The following is a 20413-nucleotide window of genomic DNA, read 5'->3' as shown; positions in this document are numbered from 1 at the left end:
GCTTTCTGCGACTATTACTTGAGCCTTTCTGTGTTCCTTCCAAACGTTCATTGCCTTAAGTGCTGAAGTGTGCTGAACGGAGCTGCGCATGGCTCTCAGTATAAAGTCTGGTTATAAACCATGTTTTAGAGTTCCAGAACTTTCTGTCTAGGCTTTGGAGAAATCCTAACTCTATATGATAACTGGCATGTGTTCATAAATCCACTTATTGGGTGGATGGTGCATGATAATGACCTGTGTTATTCTACCAAAGCCACTAATTTACCTAGAACCAAATGGATTTTGTAGCCTAAAGGATTTTTTGTATCTTAATGTTTTTGGGGAAAAGGATATTTTTTTTATTCACTGTACGTTTTCATTTCCAGGGAATTTAACTGTACCTATAAATGTAAAAAATGATAGATTGTGGTAAACCTGCTTTGTTCATAAAGGTAAAGTTGCCTTGTGTTATGAACTTGTACAGTACTGTTATTATGATCAGTGACGTATTTACCTCCGGCACTGCCCTAGGCCTAGTGCCGTCTGCCGACCCTCCATGTCATTTGAATTACTAGTGGGGGTGGGGATATGACATCATTTTTCAGCTCTCCATTTTAAAAAGAAGGGATACATGGAAAAGAAACAATGGAGCACTGTGCCATCACGGATATGTCATTAATATAGTATTCTTGAATAGGGACCTAGCATTTATACACTGACAAAAGAAAAGACTTGTCAAAGACCATCATGTGAAGCTGCGGCAAATGTTCCAATCATGAAAAATGCTACATGCTTTTGCTTGGTAGCATATAACTAGTCACTTTAAATTTATTATGCTTTATGTGCATCAGATTATACATAAATTACAATATATTTGTACACACAACATGTAATGCATTCTCCATGAAATGTATTCAGCCATACAGGCTCAGTAAGCTAAAAGAAACCAGAATTGATTGACGCATTTAATCAAAAACAAATGTAAAGCCCAAACTTAAATGTGTCTGGTGCATAACCGAAACACAAAACCTTATTTTGTTAGGAAATTTGGAAAATGTACATGATTTAGAATGAAATTTCACCCATCATTAACAAAGCATTAACTGGTCTAAGCAGTAAAAAGTTGTAAAGCTGCCATCTGTCACTCATCTAAAATACGGTTACAGCAAGAAAAAGAAAAGTGACAATTTTATTTAATATTTACAAATATTGTTAATATCCCTTCCTATCAATAAAAGTCATTTAATGCCTTAATAATTATACCGTTTATCTTGTATGCGTGTATGCGAGACAGATTCCATCTACAGCTGTCACATTCTAGAATTTTTGGAACGCATGCAAACCTTGTAAGCAATACTCAGAATACATGATGTCAAGAATGGGTCAACATGCTAGTGGAACGTCCAGCAATTATCTGTTCTTTGCTGGAATGAATTAGTTATGAGATTAATAAACATTTGTTTTAATATTTCTGTTACTGTGTCATGAAGCATCTCTCTACATGGCTCATGGGAGTTTAACTGTTCTTTAAAATACACTGTGTTCACTATGATAAATGAAAAACAAACCCATATCTAAACAGATTAAATATAATCTGACTAATTTACTTGAATGTTCTTTGTAAATGTATATATCACAGTAAAAAAAAAGGAGTTTGCCAGTACATGCGACCTTAATTTTTTTGGAGCTGCAAGCAAGGGCATGCCAGTTGAACAATAACTTGTGTCCTTGGCTTTAAAGATAAAAATATTTATTTGATAAAATAATGTTTAAAAAAACTGTTTTAATCAAATAATTTAATTCATTTTTAAAAAGGAATGGGTTCCCATTGACCCACCATGTGAATAGACTTTTCACATTATTCTCCTTACCTAGAGATTTTATTTATTTTTATTTTAACTTATTTTTAAGTTCACCTAACCCCTTCTAAGGACAGGGGATGTAGAGCCTGGGGGAGACTTTATATCTCTCAAAGTTATTGTTACTTTAACCACCTACAGCCCAAAGACCCTTTACTTGTCTTTGCAGATAACTTTCCAAGGCCCATCTAGGGATTAAGTGATTGTTTTTTTTCCCTCCACATGTTTCAGACTTTGGGTGTCCGGGTGGTGGACAGGGATTTTCCACGTTGAACCCAACACTTGTTTGCTCCAACTGAAACCTAGCAAACCTCATCTAACACTGCATCTAACACTGCTTCCCCCCTATGGTTGTCTTTACCTCCCAGTCCTGTTATCCCCAACTTGCAATTTTCAATCTATTCCCTCTGCTCCATCTCTCTCTCTCTTTTTCCTGATTTGAGGTTCGTGCTTTCCTACTATTCAATCCCATCTCTTTACACATTGCTATTGTATATTGTCCCTCTGGCCCTGCTAATATGTTCCATTAGCACTTCTCGTCATGGCTTCTCTGCATCCTCTCCTCCGATGCCCCCTTCTGTCATGCAAGGAGACTTCAACATACCGATATTGTCACACACTGGGTAAGCAGGTTAGTGAGGGGCCTCGGTGCAGGGATAGCGTTGTCTGTTTGTACACTGCGATTCATGGTGCAAGGTAGACAGGCACACAGTAGACAGAAGTGCGGGACTGGAACTGGCAAGGCTGATGCTGAAATAGAAGCCCAGCGGCAGGGCACACGACTGGAAGCTAACTGGCAGAGCACAGGACTGGACGTGCTGCTGGAAGCCCTCAGGCTGGGCACACGACAGGAAGCCCACTCGCAGGGCACACGACAAGAAGCCCTCTTGCAGGGCACACGACAAGAAGCCCACTCGCAGGGCTGAAGGCAGGAGCAATACAGAATCAGGTACAAAAGGAAGCGAGGAATAATTCAGGAACAGGACCAGGGCAAAACAGTCCTATTACTACAATGCCAAGCCCAGTTTGCAGGAAGCTACAGCCCTTTATACTGCAGGGCAGCAGGTAACGAGGCCAGGTGACAACAAAAGGAGGAGAGCAGAAACATAGGCAGAGCGGCCACTAGAGGCTGAACAAGGAACAGTCTAAAAACCTAAATGCACAATACAGGAGCCAGGAAACCAGGGCAGAATGTCACAGATATACACCCCTTTAAAGCCCGTGGCTTCTCAATTCCTTTCTATTACATTCTCCTTGGATCTCACACAACATACTAATACCCCTACCCACAATGTGCTTCATAAGCCGGACATTTCTGATCACCACATGCTATTCTGCTTTTTTACTTTATCGATTTCTAGTTTTCATACAGTATTGCAAAAGTTCTCAAGGACTGCCCCTGTCCTCAGGAATGCCCTTCCCTGGCCTACCTGTATTTCCCCATGCCATTGGTCCTTGCAAAAATCTCTTAAGACCCACTTCTTTATGAACACCTACAATCTTACACATTAACAACCTTCCTCCTGTCTTCCTTCATCTCACCTTTCCTATTCCCTCTCCTGCTTTCAGACAACACTTATGCTAATGTGGTTGGTCCGTCCCTAAGAGTGTAATATGTATATATAATACATAACTCCTTCTAGATTGTAAGCTCCCTTACCTCATGCTTTTATAACTCAAATTGAGATGTTATGCATTACTTGTCCTGTTTATCCATGGTACAGTGCTGCCGAATACGATGGCTCTATATAAAACAACCAAACAAAATAATAATAATATTACAAATAACAATAATACATTGAATACATGTTATCAATGGGACTTAGAGGTGGGGAGGTATATTTTTATGTTTTTCTTTAAAGATTTAAAATTGAGCTATCCCTTCAATTCCACATGCATGGGGGAGGGGAAGAGGCACATGATGGAGTTGCTTTAATCCTCAATGCCCCCAAAGGGTTTTTAGTTTATTTTTTAAACCCACAATTGGCTTGTGCTTTCATTGGATTATTGAATCTGTATGATGCCTGCTTTTTTCAGATCACATCAACTCGACTCCTGCAGGTGCATGTTATGAATAAAGCCCTGGAAGTGGAATAAAGATGTCTTCTTAACAATATCCTAATGTAATCTTTTCTAATGTAATGGTATTTTTTTAACATACCAATTGTATTGTATGAAACCATATGTAGCATTTTTCAGAGAAAGATATTGCTTATTACATTTTACTACAACAAAATACCCTTGGTATATATATATATAAATAAACATATATAAATATATATATATATACTATTATTTTTTATTTTTAAATACTGTAAATCATTTGGGAATGGGTGGACCAAACCAAAGTCATACATTCTGATTACGAGGAATTTGTGTTTTTCATTTAGCAAGTGGCAGGCCCTGTGATTCACTGCCAGACAAAAGCCATAATGGCCACAAAACAAATGGAATTTGGTGAAAGACACGTTACATGTAAGCTCAAGTATGTTATGTTTACTTTGGTTTCACCATAATGTCATTTCTAGTTACCTTAGTGTATTCTACGGAATGATGCCCTTGTTAAAGAACATTATTTAATTATGAAGATGCATTCACATTTTGACAGGAAGCAAACAAGAAGCCAGGTCAAAAAAACGTAAAAAGATTGATGTTCCAAAATAATAAATCAAAATATTCTATTGTAGTTCTTTTCAATATTGCATTAGAGCAAAGGAAGACCTACACAAAGGAATTGCATGAACCTACTAAAAGAAAAGCCATATATATATATATATATATATATATATATATATATATATATATATATATACATATATACATATATATATATATATATATATGTAATATCAATCCCCCCACATAGTTTAATACACATACTACATATAATACAGAGAACTGCTTGGATGGAATACCAACCAAGCCGTTTTCTGTATTATCTCTATTATCGCTTGTCCGGTTCTCCAGGTCAACACCAGAATCCTCCAGGTCGCGGGAGCAGGGTCTTGACATGCCCCGCTCCCTGCCCATTTCCCCTTTAAATGGGGGTGTTTCCTGTGATGTCAGCGGTAACGCCCCCTACATCAAAAAGACCACCTCAAAAAAATAATAAAAAAATAATAATAATAAAAAAAAAATATATATATATATATATATATATACATACATATATAAGGCTGTCTTGTACAGCGGGCAATTACTTTCAAGGGTTCCATGTATAAAGTGGATATAGAGGCAAAAGGTGATTATTGTTTACCTTATTTGCATGCGCCTTCCCAGAATCCCTTGTGGTTGTGGCAGCACCATGAGATTTCAGAGGGAAAAACGAGCCTTCTGGCTTGCCTGGTGTCTGTAGATAAGTGTTTAATAATACTTCTACTACCCCCTTAATTTTAAATGGAAGGGTTTTCCATCACCTTTACCCACCATAAAGTTTGTTATTGATATCAGAGAACAAAGACGTTGGACGGATTTACCCCAAAGGTGAGGGAACAAATGTATAGCTAAATATCTAGTGGCCTAAGTACACAACTAGGTGTGAAATCTTAGTCCATGTTATATATACATTCTGATATAATTTGAGAAATGCCAGTACATCACTTTAGTCGCACCGACCCCTTGGATGCTCCTTGGATGTCTATCTGAGATCCATAAGCTGCTCTGTCTGAGAAGCAAGTGCTTCACGGGCGGATGTAGTCTATTTTAGGTTTGTGCGGCCGATAGCAGGAAGTTTTCTGTAAGGTAGCTAGCGGCTACTTGGTTATTCTGGAACGGTTTATGATTTTCTTTGGGAGGGCTGCCCGCTAACTCCATGGGTATCTGGCACCAGTAAGACAGTTGAGAAAAAATAGAAAAAAATAAATGTTTTGATCTGGAATCCATACATGTAGTGAAATTCTTTGTCAGCTCTATGAAGAACAATGAGTTCAAAAGGCAACATCATCCTGCTGTTTTGACCAGTGAAACAGACAACACGCATACAGAATCCCTGGGTAGACTTAAATTGTAAATTCAACCACGTAAAAGAGTATGTTTTGTATTCAATAGTTTATTTGCAAACTGGAAGGAATGTAGTAGCTACTGTTAGGACGGTATAGCCCTTTCTTGACTGGGGTCATACGGACCCTTGCTAATCTTCTCCACGGCTACCTCGTGACCTCCTACAGTGAAATCCTGAGACTTTGCTAATGGGAAATTGGCAGTGCCTCCACCTATTTAGGTTCATAGATATGTCTTCCAGTAGATCATGGATAGAAATAAGGAAAATATACAGTGATACCAGTAAATATATACCGTTTTCAGCAAGGTAAAACTTCCTTACTTTACATTTAAATCACAGACCCTCTTATTTTCAAAGATTAAAATGACTCTTCCGCATGATATTAGATGTATATAATAATGTATCGCATTATGTATAGTACACACAGGAATGTGTTTGTCTAATAAGACGTTACTGAGCTATTTTATTGAAGGTGCCTCAGGGTTGCGAGTTGTCATTCTATTTTCTGAATCACAATGCCATTCACACCCACACAGGAACCTTCATTCACACACACTTCACCTTTCATGTCTTGTCACATGTATTCATACCTACTCAGTGTATCACATTCTCAAACACTTAATGTCACAGACAAGGCATAAGTAAACATATTTGAATGTATTATATTATTTCTCTGTTAAAAGGGCTTCATGACATGTTACAAAAATAATGCAAACTGCCTATTGTGTTTGGTATGATATTTATAGTGTGTGTACATATGAGAGGGTTTACCCATATTTTGAGGGTGTATGTATATATTCTTTTGTAACTGTCATTCAATGTTACAGAAATGCATGTTTGTAGATGTATAAACCTTGTAAACGATTCCCAGTGGTGTTACATATCTGTATTGATTTATATAGCGCCATTATATTCTGTACAATGGGTAAAAGGGACATCACATAACAATTCGGATTTTAGAAAAAAAAAATGGAGGGCCCTGCTCAAATGAGCTTACGATCTCGGAGGTGAGAGGGCAAATGTTCAAGATGGACCAGCCACACAAATATATCTTATTTTATACACTAATTAATAATAAGTAGCATTGCTGGACATTAGTAGAGATAGCAGGGGTGAGGGTAGTAAAGGTGAGGCTGGGGGGGGTCAGTTAATTAATAGTTTGCAGGGCCTCGCATCACCATAAAAGAAGTGATGACACATTGAAGTTTCACTGCATTCTATATAACAAGGTTAATGAGCACGTGTGGGTTGCTGGAATAGTCTTCCCAGCAACTGTGACTGAAGGGAAGCCTAGCGTTTTTTCCTGTTGAAGGACTGAAGTCTTTGGTCCAAGGTGATGTTCTTTATTTGGCCGTAGCGAGGTAGATTCACGTTAGCTTTTGGGACCACGAAGGTCTCCTTATCTGAAAAGAAAACTATGAGGTCCTGGAAAGTTGCATCTCTACATCTTTTTCTTTATTTCCTCTTTCTTTACTGTTGAAGGACAATATTGTGACCAAAGCTAAAAATGTGCATTCACATATAGATACATATATGTATACATGCTGAATATGTTATAACATAAGCTTCTATATAGTTCATGTGCTAGCATGGGCATTCCATGGGCGGGCAAGAACATCATGAGAAATGTAATAACAGCACTTGGAGTTCTAAAATTTAGCCACAACTGCTATAAAATTTCCAAGTGTCCTATTTTGGTTCCAAGCCTTTATGTCCCTTTTAACTCAACTTAACTACCCTTTTTGTTTGCTGTGCATCACAGAGCTACAATACATAACTTTTCTTGACCGCAACTCCCTAATTGTTTAGCAGCAAAATTGCTAGTTGATTATTATGGTAATTGAAGCTGAAACTGTAGATTGGGCGTTGGGTGGGGGCTACACTAAGAATTGTGCAAGTGTACCAAAAACATATCAGACACATTTTTTGGTTTTGTTTTTCGATAATTCCATTTCCTGCCCATTCATTTCACTTGAAAGTTAAATATATTGTCAATCACCCTCGTTCACTCTCTTGTGCTCTTTCACACTGTCTTTCATTGACCCTCTAACCCACACACTCAAACTCATTCACTCTCTATCACACTCTCTAAATGTTTTCCTACCTTTTCCTCCATCTGCTTTCGCGTCCCTATCTCCGTGCTGCCCAGCTTTGCTTCTTCTTGTGCATCTTACGCATTTTGTTGTTTTTCTATCTTCTTTCTTTGTCCCCTTCTCCGTGTATATGACCTCTCGTGAACTTCCTCAAAATGGCATGCTTCCGGGCACACTTTCTCTCCCAATTGGAAAACTTTGTCATTTTGCAGAAGCTCACTGGAAGGTCTATGGAGAAGCGGACAAGGAAAGAAGACTTTTTGGAGCAGTGGACAAAGAAAGGAAAAAGAAGACAGAAGAAAAAAGACAGAACACATAAGAACAATAAGGTGCAAAATAAGAAGCAGAGCTGCGTGACATGGAGACAGGGATACGTAAGCAGTCGGCAGATATGATAGGGAGAAATTCTGAGAGTGTGTAAGAGAAAGTAATTGAGAGAGTGGGTTAGTGTATGAGTGACAGTGCAAGCACCAATGAAATTCAAGTGAAAATTCAGAAGTGTATGTTTCATTTTCATTTGTTTGGTGGGGGTCCCTCCTCATTTTCAGTGATTCAAACAATTTCCTACAGTGCAAACACTAACATTTGTTGACTGCATCTACAATAATATTCAGCTAGCTATATTGCTAGCTGAACTTCATAGGAATTGTAGTTCTGTACTGAGATTGTGGTGGCCTACACTACACACCAACATTTTGTTGTTGACTGCAGCTCCCATGATAGACAGTCAGCCATTACTGGCTAAACACCATAGACATTCCAGATTGGGGTAATGGTGGATAATCTTTGCCGCCCCAGCTATTGTAAACTGAAGTTCTCATGTTGTACAGGCTCGTGATTGTCTGTTAGCTACTGCTACCGTGGTCATATAATTTTTCCTATTAAAGGCTAGCTATCATTTGCCTCTGTTTTTATATTGTTCAAATATAATCAATTTAAGCCAACCTGGACAGGCCAATAGTGTATAGCTGCCTGCTGGATATATGCCGACACACAATACAAAAGTGTAGGTGGAATTACATGTAAATGTGTGTGCCCAGCCGGCAGCTGAATGCCTGTCATTTATCGTCCATTGGTCTTAAAGTGCCAGGGCCAATTCGCAACCCAGTCTAGCCTTGATTTTGAATTTTGGGCTAATTTGATTTAAACTCTTTGTTCCTGCAAATTACATTGCAAATTAACAATATTCAGAAGATTCATATATTTTATAATGTATCAGTTCTCATATAGTCAGACAAGGAGGTCATATCTGTTTTCTGTTTCTATTAATGTTCATGTAAAATTTTTGTTCCCTGTGCAATGCAGTCACAACCGTATGAGTAATTGGCTTCTTTCCTGAAGGCAGAATCGTATGAAAAGCTTTATGCCAAGTTTCAACACATTTTTTTTCTGTTTGGCAGTTTAAAACAATTGCAAAACTGACGAGAATGATTTCTATTCAGAATAAGCATTGTTCCATAACAACTTGCTGAAATATTATTTATCTTTCTACATGGCAGGCCAGAAATTATCCTATTGAAATTTGCCAGTAAGCTGACAGCTTTTATATGCACAGTTTAGATCGAGAAACCTGCATGCAATTTTGAAATTAATGTCTTTATCAGGTAATTCTCCATCATAATGTATTTAGAACAGTCATAAGGTTAATGCAATTAGTAGTCATAAAAAAGTACTTCTGGATGAATGAGATGTCAAGGGATAAAGGCAATCATGGTGAATGAAAGTCACAATGGGACATTGTAATTGAGAATAGATAAATTATACACAATAGGAATAAAAACAATCGACACAATCAGATTTTAGAAATAGAGTTATGTTGTTGAACTCCTGTAGGCTACTCTATAGATATTATTCAGAACAGTTTTGTGTGTGGGGGTGTTTGTTCCGAGTAGGCCCCTACTTGCCATCTGGCACACTGGACAAATGCCTTGTGGACCACTTATGGACAGCACCACTATCTGCCACTCCAGTGACAGCTCCAGTGCTGCAGTCATAGCTGGATATGCCTAGCCGCACACTACATGGGCATAAAAATTTAATGTGCTGCTGTGCATATCTAGCCTTCTGACGCACATATGTCATCAGTTGGCCGTGGGCCTTAAAGTGCCATGGCGGCCTCATAATTGCCAGTCTGGCTCTGGTTTCTAGAGCAGTCCAGCAAATGGATATTCATGAAACATTTATGCGTCCTATTCATACTTAGCAACTCTCAGGGTTTGGCCTGGAGAACTCTGGAAGAAGCTCCGGTTCTCCAGGTCAACACCCCAAATCCACCAAAGTCCTGGCATACCCCACTCAGGAACGACCACTGACGTCAGTGGGCAGTTATGGCCGCGTCCAGCAAGGGTAGGCTCCAGGTAGCCCCGGAGCCCACAAGTTCCCAGGTATGGTCCTATTGAAACATTTATTAGGTTAACAGTTGGTGGCTATAGAATGCGAAAGCACAGGATATACACTTAAATAAGCTTCAGTGAGCAGTGCTTGAACTCAAATAGTACTGATTGATCCAAGGGTTTCTCCTGGAAGATCCAGTTTTTAAATGTACTAATTTTTAATTAACATTTACAATTACAATCACTTGTTCAACTTTACGATGAGCTATCGTGTTTCTATTGAAGTCATTGTTTAGCACTAATAGTTTCAGCATATTCATCTAATCAAACCAAAAGCCAAAGTCAGTTTTTGGTATAATTTAGGAGAATGACAATGTTCTATAGAGGTGAGTATCACACTTAGATTGCATTTTCATTGAATGTAACTGATCTCTCTATTTGGAATATTCCCAATGGTTAATGAGGACAACCAAAGCTAAATATGAAATGTAATACCTGATTTTTGTCCGTACAATTTCTTTATTTGAGGCATAAACCCTTATAATCTGGTAATAAGAATCATCAGTCTGATTATAAGGATTTTACAAAGTATAAAGCAGATAATTGTACTGAGATCACTTGGGGACACATCATTAAGAAGCCAAAGTAATATGTCATAACATAAATATATAAAAATAAAAAAAAAAACATATTGCAAGTTTTTAAAATCAATCAGGTAACATTCTCTTTAGGAATGCTAGCTTTTAATATTAAAACAAATGTTGCACTTAATTCATCCGTATTAGACTCTGAACCTTTGCCCGTTTGGGAATGCTCTGCAATTTATGTTTTTTCTCTCAACCATGTAATTGACTGTGGTTGATCAGTTAAGAGGAAACAAAATCTATAGTGTTATGGTAAATGGAAGAAAATGCAGTGTTCTTTTTCACCTATCATCAAAAAAAATCTGGTTGCCTATCACCAGTCCTTATGTCAACTAACTCTTTTAATACAGACAGTTTCCACACTGCTTTTGCAGACATCAGCTTTCTTGAAAAGTAACCATGAAAGGGATGAAAGCAGTTACCCTTGAAAAGTGACATCCCATGAGAAAAAAAAGCTCTCCTTGAGCATTAAAGCAAGTGCTGTATACAGTTAAGTAAGTTCACATTGACACAAACCTGGTTTTATCTTATTTTGTTCCAACAAACTTCCTTTATCTGCAGACCAGGAGGCGGCCATTGTTGTCAGTCATGTGATATTTTGGGTGAATTTCCCTGCTCACACCACACTGAGCTGATGCTTTATGGCAATGCTAAGGAATCCTCTTCCTACATAGATGATTAACAATCAGCCATTCTATAGCTTACTACAAAGTAGTATGGTAAGGAGCCAGGGTGTTTATTTAGTAAATTGGGTTAAGAGAGCAAGAAAACATGCAAATGGATAATAAGCAGCTGCCTGACAATATTATATTATGCACAATTGGAACTCATTAAAGCGACCATGAAAATGTGAAATGTAATTTTTTATGATACAAGAAAATGCAAAATTGTCGTGAATTCAAAAATCTATCATTATGTCATAGCCCTAACTCTATACGGGGCTAGAAGACTTCATGCCCTTTCGTTAGCCCCTAAGATATTTCTAAAATATAGATTTTAAAGAGAGAATAAACATTTTTAAAAACTAAGGTCTTCAGAGTTACTTTAAGCATTCAAAATTTCATTTAACTCAGAAAATCGTAGTTCCAGTAATTTGACGGCAGGTAGGGCATAACCAAGAGGATGATGAAAATGTTGCTAATATATAATTAAAAGCATTATTTTTTAGGATTATTAATACTTCTATTACACTGCCTTGTTTAATATACTATCCCTATAACAGATGCAGATGCTATACATTAGGAAAAGAAATGAAATCATTATTTACCTAATGATTCTTCTGTAGTTTATTTAATCCTGGCTGCTGTGTTATACCAACGTTAACAAAATTAATTTTAGCGTTAGTGCTAGTAATCACTTTAAAATAAAACCTTTTGTGTTTTTTGGAGCATTCTCTATGGGTTTTCCCTGTAGTGTAATAATTTATGTGATATGGCTTTTAATCTAGGTTTAATATAAACCATTTTTCATATCCAACAGAAAGCACTGGCTAAGTACTGCAGTTGGTAATCTAAACACTAAAAGAACATTAGGAAGGAAGGGAGAGAAACAAATTTATTATCAACTTGCCTCCCTCTTATCTTCCTAATGAAGAATCGTGTACCTTAAAAAAACATGGCATCTTTCAAATTGATAAAAAAAAAAAAAAAAAAGGTTATAAACTTAAAAAAAAATAAAAAAAAAATTTCACTAATCACTAACTTGAATTTTAGAGTTATATTTTTTATGGTGATTTCATTTTATCACACATGCATACATTTTTTTTTCAAAACAGCCCGGATTTATGCATGTGTAGAAAAGTTTGTTCTGTAATAATCTGGAAGCCCCACAACTGCAACTCCAGTAACTTTCTTTAAAATGCATAAAGGTAAACCAAGGAGAAGGTCACTGTGTAGTTAAATGTACAGCTTTGAGTACCGTTAAATATATAACATATTTAATGATGTTATAAAAAGACAAAGATGAAGAAATAGGTGGATGCCTAAAACGTCAGTCACATTAATCAGTCAACTACAAGGGCTTTTGCAACTATATATCCAGAGATATAACACTGACTTCTTACCATGTGCACCAATGACTATATATATATATATAGTATATATATATATATAATATATATACACATTAGGACAGAAGACTTGGGTAACTGAGTAGGGTAAGGTAGAGCCAAGGAGGGGGAGGGGCTAATGGGAAGCAGAGCCAAGAAGGAGCAGGGACTCCAACCATGAATTGTGACCGTGGTATTGCAGGCTTTATTATATATATATATATATAGATATATATATTTATTTATAAAAAATATATATTAATAATGTTATGGCTGTATTTATAATAATTAAATGTGGCAATATCACACAAAACTGGTTTTCTTTGAACCTTCATGTGAAACAGCTAGTACTTTTTCAATGCCATTAATATTTTTTTAAACTAGTAAAAATTCATCTCGGGTTTATTCTTGTCGGATTTGTTGCCTAGAGCCTGGGGGCAACATTACTGCCCAAAGTTGGTTCAGGTTTAAATTTGTAACTTTTGAAATACCGATCATGAATAATGCTTTTGTAGATCCCTTAAAGTTTTTTGCTTTCGCTTCTCCTGTTTTAGTAAAGCTAGTAGCAGTTTTAATGGGATTACTTTGTTCTTTCCTCTGCTGACCTGAACAGTGAAACCCGATGGACGCTTGTTTCTTTTTCATCTAAAACAAGAATGTTCGTCTGTAAGCAAGAAACTAGCTAAAGTGCTGTATTTTTGTTGATCAAAAGTGTAAAGTAAAAAAATAGAATTAATACAAAATAATGTGAAATAGTGTAAACTTATAAAAGATGCAAAAAACGCGTACATTCTTAGACACAAAGGACGAGAATTATAAAGTATAAGCTCATTAAAATGGGACTGTATTGGAGTCCAGATACAGTGCCATGTTTGTGTGCCTATACAAGATACGTATAAAGAGGTGATATTACAATGTATTTTATGAATGTAACAGTTATGGTTCTAAAAGTCAATCATTTACTAGAATAAAGTCCTGGTCCTTATTGCACCATGATTACATGTATGGGACACAGATGCTCCTGCTTCTGGTAGTCTGGGATACTGCCAGCGGTATATTAGCTCTCCCCTCTGCCTCGCTGACACAGCTGTTGGCTTTATTAAATTCATTTATTTAGGCTGCATAGGGTGTATGCTGTTTTGTTTTTTTTAATCAGTGTAGTTGTGTTGGAGATGTTTAGTTAATTAACAGATAATTTATACTTTAGGGATAGTGAGATCAGCGGCAAAAGATGGTAAGACCAGCATTACAATTAGTTTCCAGTTCTCTCATATCTCCGCAATCTGCCAATACAATGACTGCCAGAATAAACTGGATTCCACCAAAGGTGTGGAGAAACCTAATAAGAGGAGATAAGTAATCAAATATGAGGCAATCATAATTATGATCCTGAGAAAGGAACTTACAATGATGACTAGGTGCACAGGGCTACAGCACAAACATGTTTCAGATGTTGGAGAACCAGCCAGTAGCACAAACTGACTTGGGGTCGAATCAAACTAAAGTCTGGCTCCTCAAACAACACAGAAGCTGAGCGATTCTCATCTGCTTGATACAGAAAGTCTGGGAGGCAACATGCATTGCATTGAGCCCAACGTGAGCCTACGGAAACTCGTTTCCTCTGGCTTCTAGGTTTAGCGTGCACCAGTACCCTATTGATTCCATCAGTATGAATACACCTGAAACACTCTAGGATGCCAAGGCCACTAAATGAAGGTGCCAAGTCTTTTATAATATTTCTGTTATATTTTAACAATAGGATTTCTGGAAAATACAATTCTATATCTATCTTACACATATGTTTTTGTTGGGTGCTGCACTAGGGTTGACTGGGAGCAGCTTGCCGAACCCCTACCTCTGCAGCTGCTCCTTTTACTGAGCACTGGGGCATGACATCATAGCCTGGTGCTCCGTTCGATGCACACGTACAGAGTGTTATGAAGGCCCTATATGGTACTCCATAGTTTAAATGAGCAGGTAACACAGATCTCCATTGTAACTGGTCCATTAACCAACGATACACCAGGGAGCCTGATCTCCCAATAGGACAATCTGCCCCGCTTTGGAATCAGAAGAGCTGCTGCTCCTCTTCCTGCTGCTCTTTCGTGTTGCCTCTGTTTTCTCTGCTTCTTACTTTCTGATAAATTCAAGATTTTGTCATTAAGTATCATAAAAGCAGAGGGTGTATGATGCACACTTTACGGTTCTATATCAATATGCATGTTTGGTATGTCGTTTCCTTACATATTGCAGACAGTAAGTACATTTTCCATTTACCCAAAGCGAAAAGAAAAAACCTATAGAAAATGTGTGTGCTTTCACCTTTTCTCTAAAGACAAAGTAATTGCTCTTGTTGAGAGTTTATAAAATGTATAAAATTATAGTAGTGCGGGAAGCTGAATGAAACCATGCAGCGAATATTCATGTCTTTACTTGCTTTTTATTTATTGAGGCTGAAGAAGTTCCGTTGATTAGCTCTGAAATTCAAATTTAAATGCCCTATGTGGGAAGAAAATTGCCTTAGAATACTTCTACTTAAAAAAAAAAAAAACAACATGTGCATTATTGTGATTGTTATACCTTTTTTGTTTTACTAACTACATACAGATTGATGGAACTGTACTGGATGTAAAACTAAAATTTGCAAAACAAATGGTTTTGACCCAAAGGAAATAGCGCTTTATTTTCTACAGTATTATTAACCACAACTGGAAACACATTGTAATCCCACATTGTCTGATTCTGCTTTGAATGTCACACCCTAATCCAGTACTGTCTATTGTTACACACCCTGATCAGCATCGACTGTCACTGGAGCTATAGACGATCCTTATGAGCCACACTATGATACAATATGGACTGTCACTGTAAATATGTCCAGGTACAGGTATGGATGGAGACACACCATAATCCTGTATGGTTTGTCTTTGGAGAGACATCAATAACTGGAGACAATATGATCAGCACCGACTGTCACTCAAGTCACAGCCTGATTCTGCACCGACGGTCATTGAAAACACACCATTGCCCAATATTAACTCAATGAAGATACACTCTCATCCATCACTGGTATTAATGGCCACTGCAGACACATCTTCATCCACATCCGAAGACTTTTTCTGATGTGGTGCCAACTCATATTGGACACCTACCTTAAGGTTAATGCCTAAAGTTTATTCAGAGGTGGGTTAAGATCTTTTTAGACCTAATAGAAATTATTTACCATGGCCTCATCTTTGAAGGAAGTAATAAAAACACTAATTATACGTAAATCTGAACGATACATTTATAAACACCTATTTAAAGAATAAAACAATTATAGTGATAACTGCAAGGGGCCTCTTTTTATTTCTACATACTTACCCTTCTTTTATTTTTACATACTTGCCAACTTTTGCTCCAGTTGTCCCGGGACATAAAGGGGGGGCGAGGTCTCACCAGCGCTCTGTACAACGGCATGAACTACTGATAATACCTATCTCTATACAACCAAGCATTACCTGCTGCTCTACTGCATTGTCACAATCCTCTGAAATAATCACCCCTAAATCCCTTTCCTCGGATGTTGAGGTTAGGACCGAATCAAATATTATTTTGCATCCCAATACAATGCAAACAGAATTATCTGGAAATTGTTGTCAACTCAAAAAACACCACCTAGTCCTACCTGCGACTTCATTAGCTGGTTGTGGCTTAGATTTCTGCTCCTTACAGCTTTCTGCATTGCAGGATCATAATCTCTAATACAAGCCTACAGCTATGATGAATCTAAGACGAGACCAAGGACTGATTAAGGTCCGCATCTTTGATGAATGGTTCATCAGCCATCAAATTCTGTGTTTCTATGATCCTCCGCATGATCTGTGCTGTGCGGTTGCTCATTCCTTTTCTTACATCACTTCACAGCTTTCACACCTCTCAAAGTTTTATCCATAGCAAAAAAGATTTGTTTCCAACAACAAAAAAGTTATATGATTAGTCATTCCGATTATGCAATATTGATTTTTTTAATCTCACCTGCAGTGACTAATCAATGCCTGTGAAAGCAACTGTACATCTGGAAAATTCACTCAAATAAGAAAACACAAAGTTTTGGTTTTTTTTACTTTCCCCCTAATAAATATGTTTTTCACGTCGTCGGATATCCAAGTGTGAGGATGTTTCAGAAGATGATACATATGAATTGCCTCTCATAATATATATCAAACATAAAAAAAATAAACATTGGGAACGCTGAAATACAATACAAATATACTTGTTCTTGACAGATATAGTGATTACTTTTCTGGAAATGTTTGGCAGTATCTAGCAGCAGAATTGTTTTACTTGCTGAACTATGATTTATGAACAAGAGGATAAAGCTGGGAATGTCTCCCGTGTCTGTAATGCAAGTCATTTATGCTATCTGTTATCCAGCCTTAATGGCATATAATGCTTCTCGTTACTCTCCTTTGGGACTGGGATTGTGCTGCATAATTGGATATGGTTTTCTGGGTGCGGTAGAAAGACAGCAGGAGTACCGGTGACCTAAATCACGTACTAACTTTATTACTTAAAGTTTGAGTTAAGTTTAGAAACAATAAGTCAAAGTGTATCTGTCATTTTTTTACAAATTACAGTTTTTATAGCTAAATAAACCTATGTAATGGCGTTACAACAATTAAGCTGATGTAAGTACTCCTTTCCGTAGTGTGGTCACCAACACATAAAAATAAATTGTATTCTCGAATACATGGCAGATGTACAAACCACGTTCTTCCAGCCTCTGGCTCTTCAGCTCTTTAACAATCCCTAATGATTCACCTGCAAAGATCAGCAAACTCCCACAATGGCATTAACCTGTTCGCTAGCTACCTGTAATAACAGGCCCTGTTACAGCCCTCAATAGTCTAGCATGATACATCTAATAAGGACTGCTTACTAAAACTGGTGATGGCGCTTTTTCAATTTATATTGTTTTTTATATTGTTTTCAAAAAAGTACATGTCCCTGTCATTTGTATTGTAATGTTTCTGAAAAGGCAAGTTTTAATTCTCAACGTCTATGAGTAGAGAAGGGAGGGCTACAAGGAATTAAGGAGGGTAACATCTGGGATATCCACCATTCCTATGGTGAGAAAAATTAGTTTGGAAGATGCAAGGGGAAAAAAAATCAATATTGCATAATCGGAATGACTAATCATATAACTTTTTTGTTGTTGGAGACAAATCTTTTTTGCTATGGATAAAACTTTGAGAGGTGTGAAAGCTGTGAAGTGATGTAAGAAAAGGAATGAGCCACCGCACAGCACAGATTCCAGGTACTCCAAGGCACTATAGAATGAGTGGGGAAGGGCACAGTTTAGAAAAAAGCCTTGGAAAACTTGGAACAGCAATAGTGGAAAATGACTAGACTGACATATAGCAAGGCCAACTTTACCTGGGCTAGCAAGAAGAGCTTTCTTTTTTGTTTAACAATGTGTATTTTATCCTGCCCCTTTGTATATTATGAATGGTCATGATAATAAACTATATATATTTAAAAGAAAATAACACACAAAACCAATACATTGAAACTGATGTCAAAACTGCACACAGTGTTTCTTTTTAAACCAGATTACACATGGATATGTGAATGCAGTTTATGGATTCTCTTAACAAGCATGGTAACTATTGACATGTAAATGTTTTTGTTATTATACAATAATTTGGTGTTTAACCCCTTAGAGACAGCATTGGTCTTTAGTTTTGTTCCTTTCATGACAATGGCCGTTTTAAAAACCTGCTAAATAGATTCTAATATTTGTCCTAAGTTTGGAAATATCCAATGTTTTATGTTTGTTTGTTTTTCGTATGTTATAGGGCAATAAGTACAAGTCGATCTCTACCATTACCTTCTGGTGTGCACTGCAAACTATCTGCTAATGCAGCCGTTTTTTCTGCCTATTCTTGCCGGAGGGGAACCAGAACGGTTGAACCTGGGAGAGGTCCCAAACATTATCATTTCAGTATGGGTAAGAGATGATTTCCCTCATTTGATAAAGCTTTTCTAATAACTACAAGTAGCATATTTCTATTTCAAAATATTTTTTTTTTCAAATGTGATCTGCCACCACGACATCTTTGAAGTGCGCCAATTGAATTTACTCAATGAGACCATGTATTTTTTAAAACACCCTAGCGTATTTTAAATGTTAGTATTTTAACTCTTTCCATGCTCGGAGTTATGGGAAGATACACAGCTTATGAATAATCACATATGGATTAGTAAACTGGGCTCCATTGACTTGCATGGTTTAAAGCAGTACCTGTATTTAACCTGCAGGGGGTTAAGACCTCAGAGTTCTCAGGAGGGTTTGACAAGCTTGTCTCACTATGACACTTGTGTGTCCTGGGGTGGGTTTTTAGTGTTGCTGAATGCATCAATATATATTGTATATGCACACGTTATTGCACACAGGGACCCTGCAGCAGTTTTTCGGTGTTGCTGAATGCATCAATATTGAAGCATTACAGCAAAACTGTTTAGGAGAAGAAAGCAATCTTTGATCATTTTCTAAGTGCCGAACCCCATAATGTGCCAGGCATGTCAATTGCTGTTAAGGGGATACATTTCCGTGACGTGTCTGGCACATCAATTGTCATCAAGGGGTTAAAACGCAAAGCAAAAGGAATAAAACAGGGCAGGAAAAAACTTGCTGTTATACATATATTTTGCATGTTATCATTAATAAATAATGATTGTATCATCTGAGAACAATGGGGTTTAAGCAGTGATGTATTTTTCACAGCCTCCATTATGTGGATGGGCTAATTGGGGAGATCAGCGGTTTCCCTTGTAATTGGCCCATAGAGCAGCAGAATGCTGGGGGATGCATCACTTAAGAGGGCAATTTGCCCCCCATGTTTTGTGGTGGACTGACACCCCCATGGACCTACCACCTTAAGCCTATACAGCCCAGACCAGAATATGTTGTTGGGTTCAAATCTTTGAAATAAAATATGTGGGACTGTTCACAAATCCAATGCTATGTTTTTTGGTTCAGTGTTCCCAAGAGAAAACAGCTGTTCAACAATAATCATGTGATTGGCATGTTAAATATAATTACAACATCCTGACACTTCATTTTATTTCTCAAACTAAACAGCCCCAGAAAGCAAAAGACCAACTAACTCAAAATCATAGACTAAAATAGAACGCTTTCTGTAAACCCCCCTTAAAAAAAAAAAAAAAAGGTTATGCTAAGGTGACAGAATATCAGAAAAAGTTGATCAAGAGGTACTTCGCCAAATGCAAAGTTTGTTGTTGAAAACAAATTGTACACTTTTGTGTCCTCAAATAAATAACGGATGCCTTAAGCCTTATGTAATCATCCTGCTGTAAGTTTTTTGCAAACCACAATGTTCTGGACACCAGTAATTCTAAACATTCTAAACAAACTTAGCACTATTCTAACTTTGATAATTTCGGTGCAGGGAT

Source organism: Sceloporus occidentalis, unplaced genomic scaffold, assembly GCF_023333645.1.
Source record: "Sceloporus occidentalis isolate IW3139 unplaced genomic scaffold, rSceOcc1.0.p SCAF_314, whole genome shotgun sequence".
In the NCBI taxonomy this organism is placed as follows: domain Eukaryota; kingdom Metazoa; phylum Chordata; class Lepidosauria; order Squamata; family Phrynosomatidae; genus Sceloporus; species Sceloporus occidentalis.
This window is presented reverse-complemented; position numbering follows the sequence as displayed.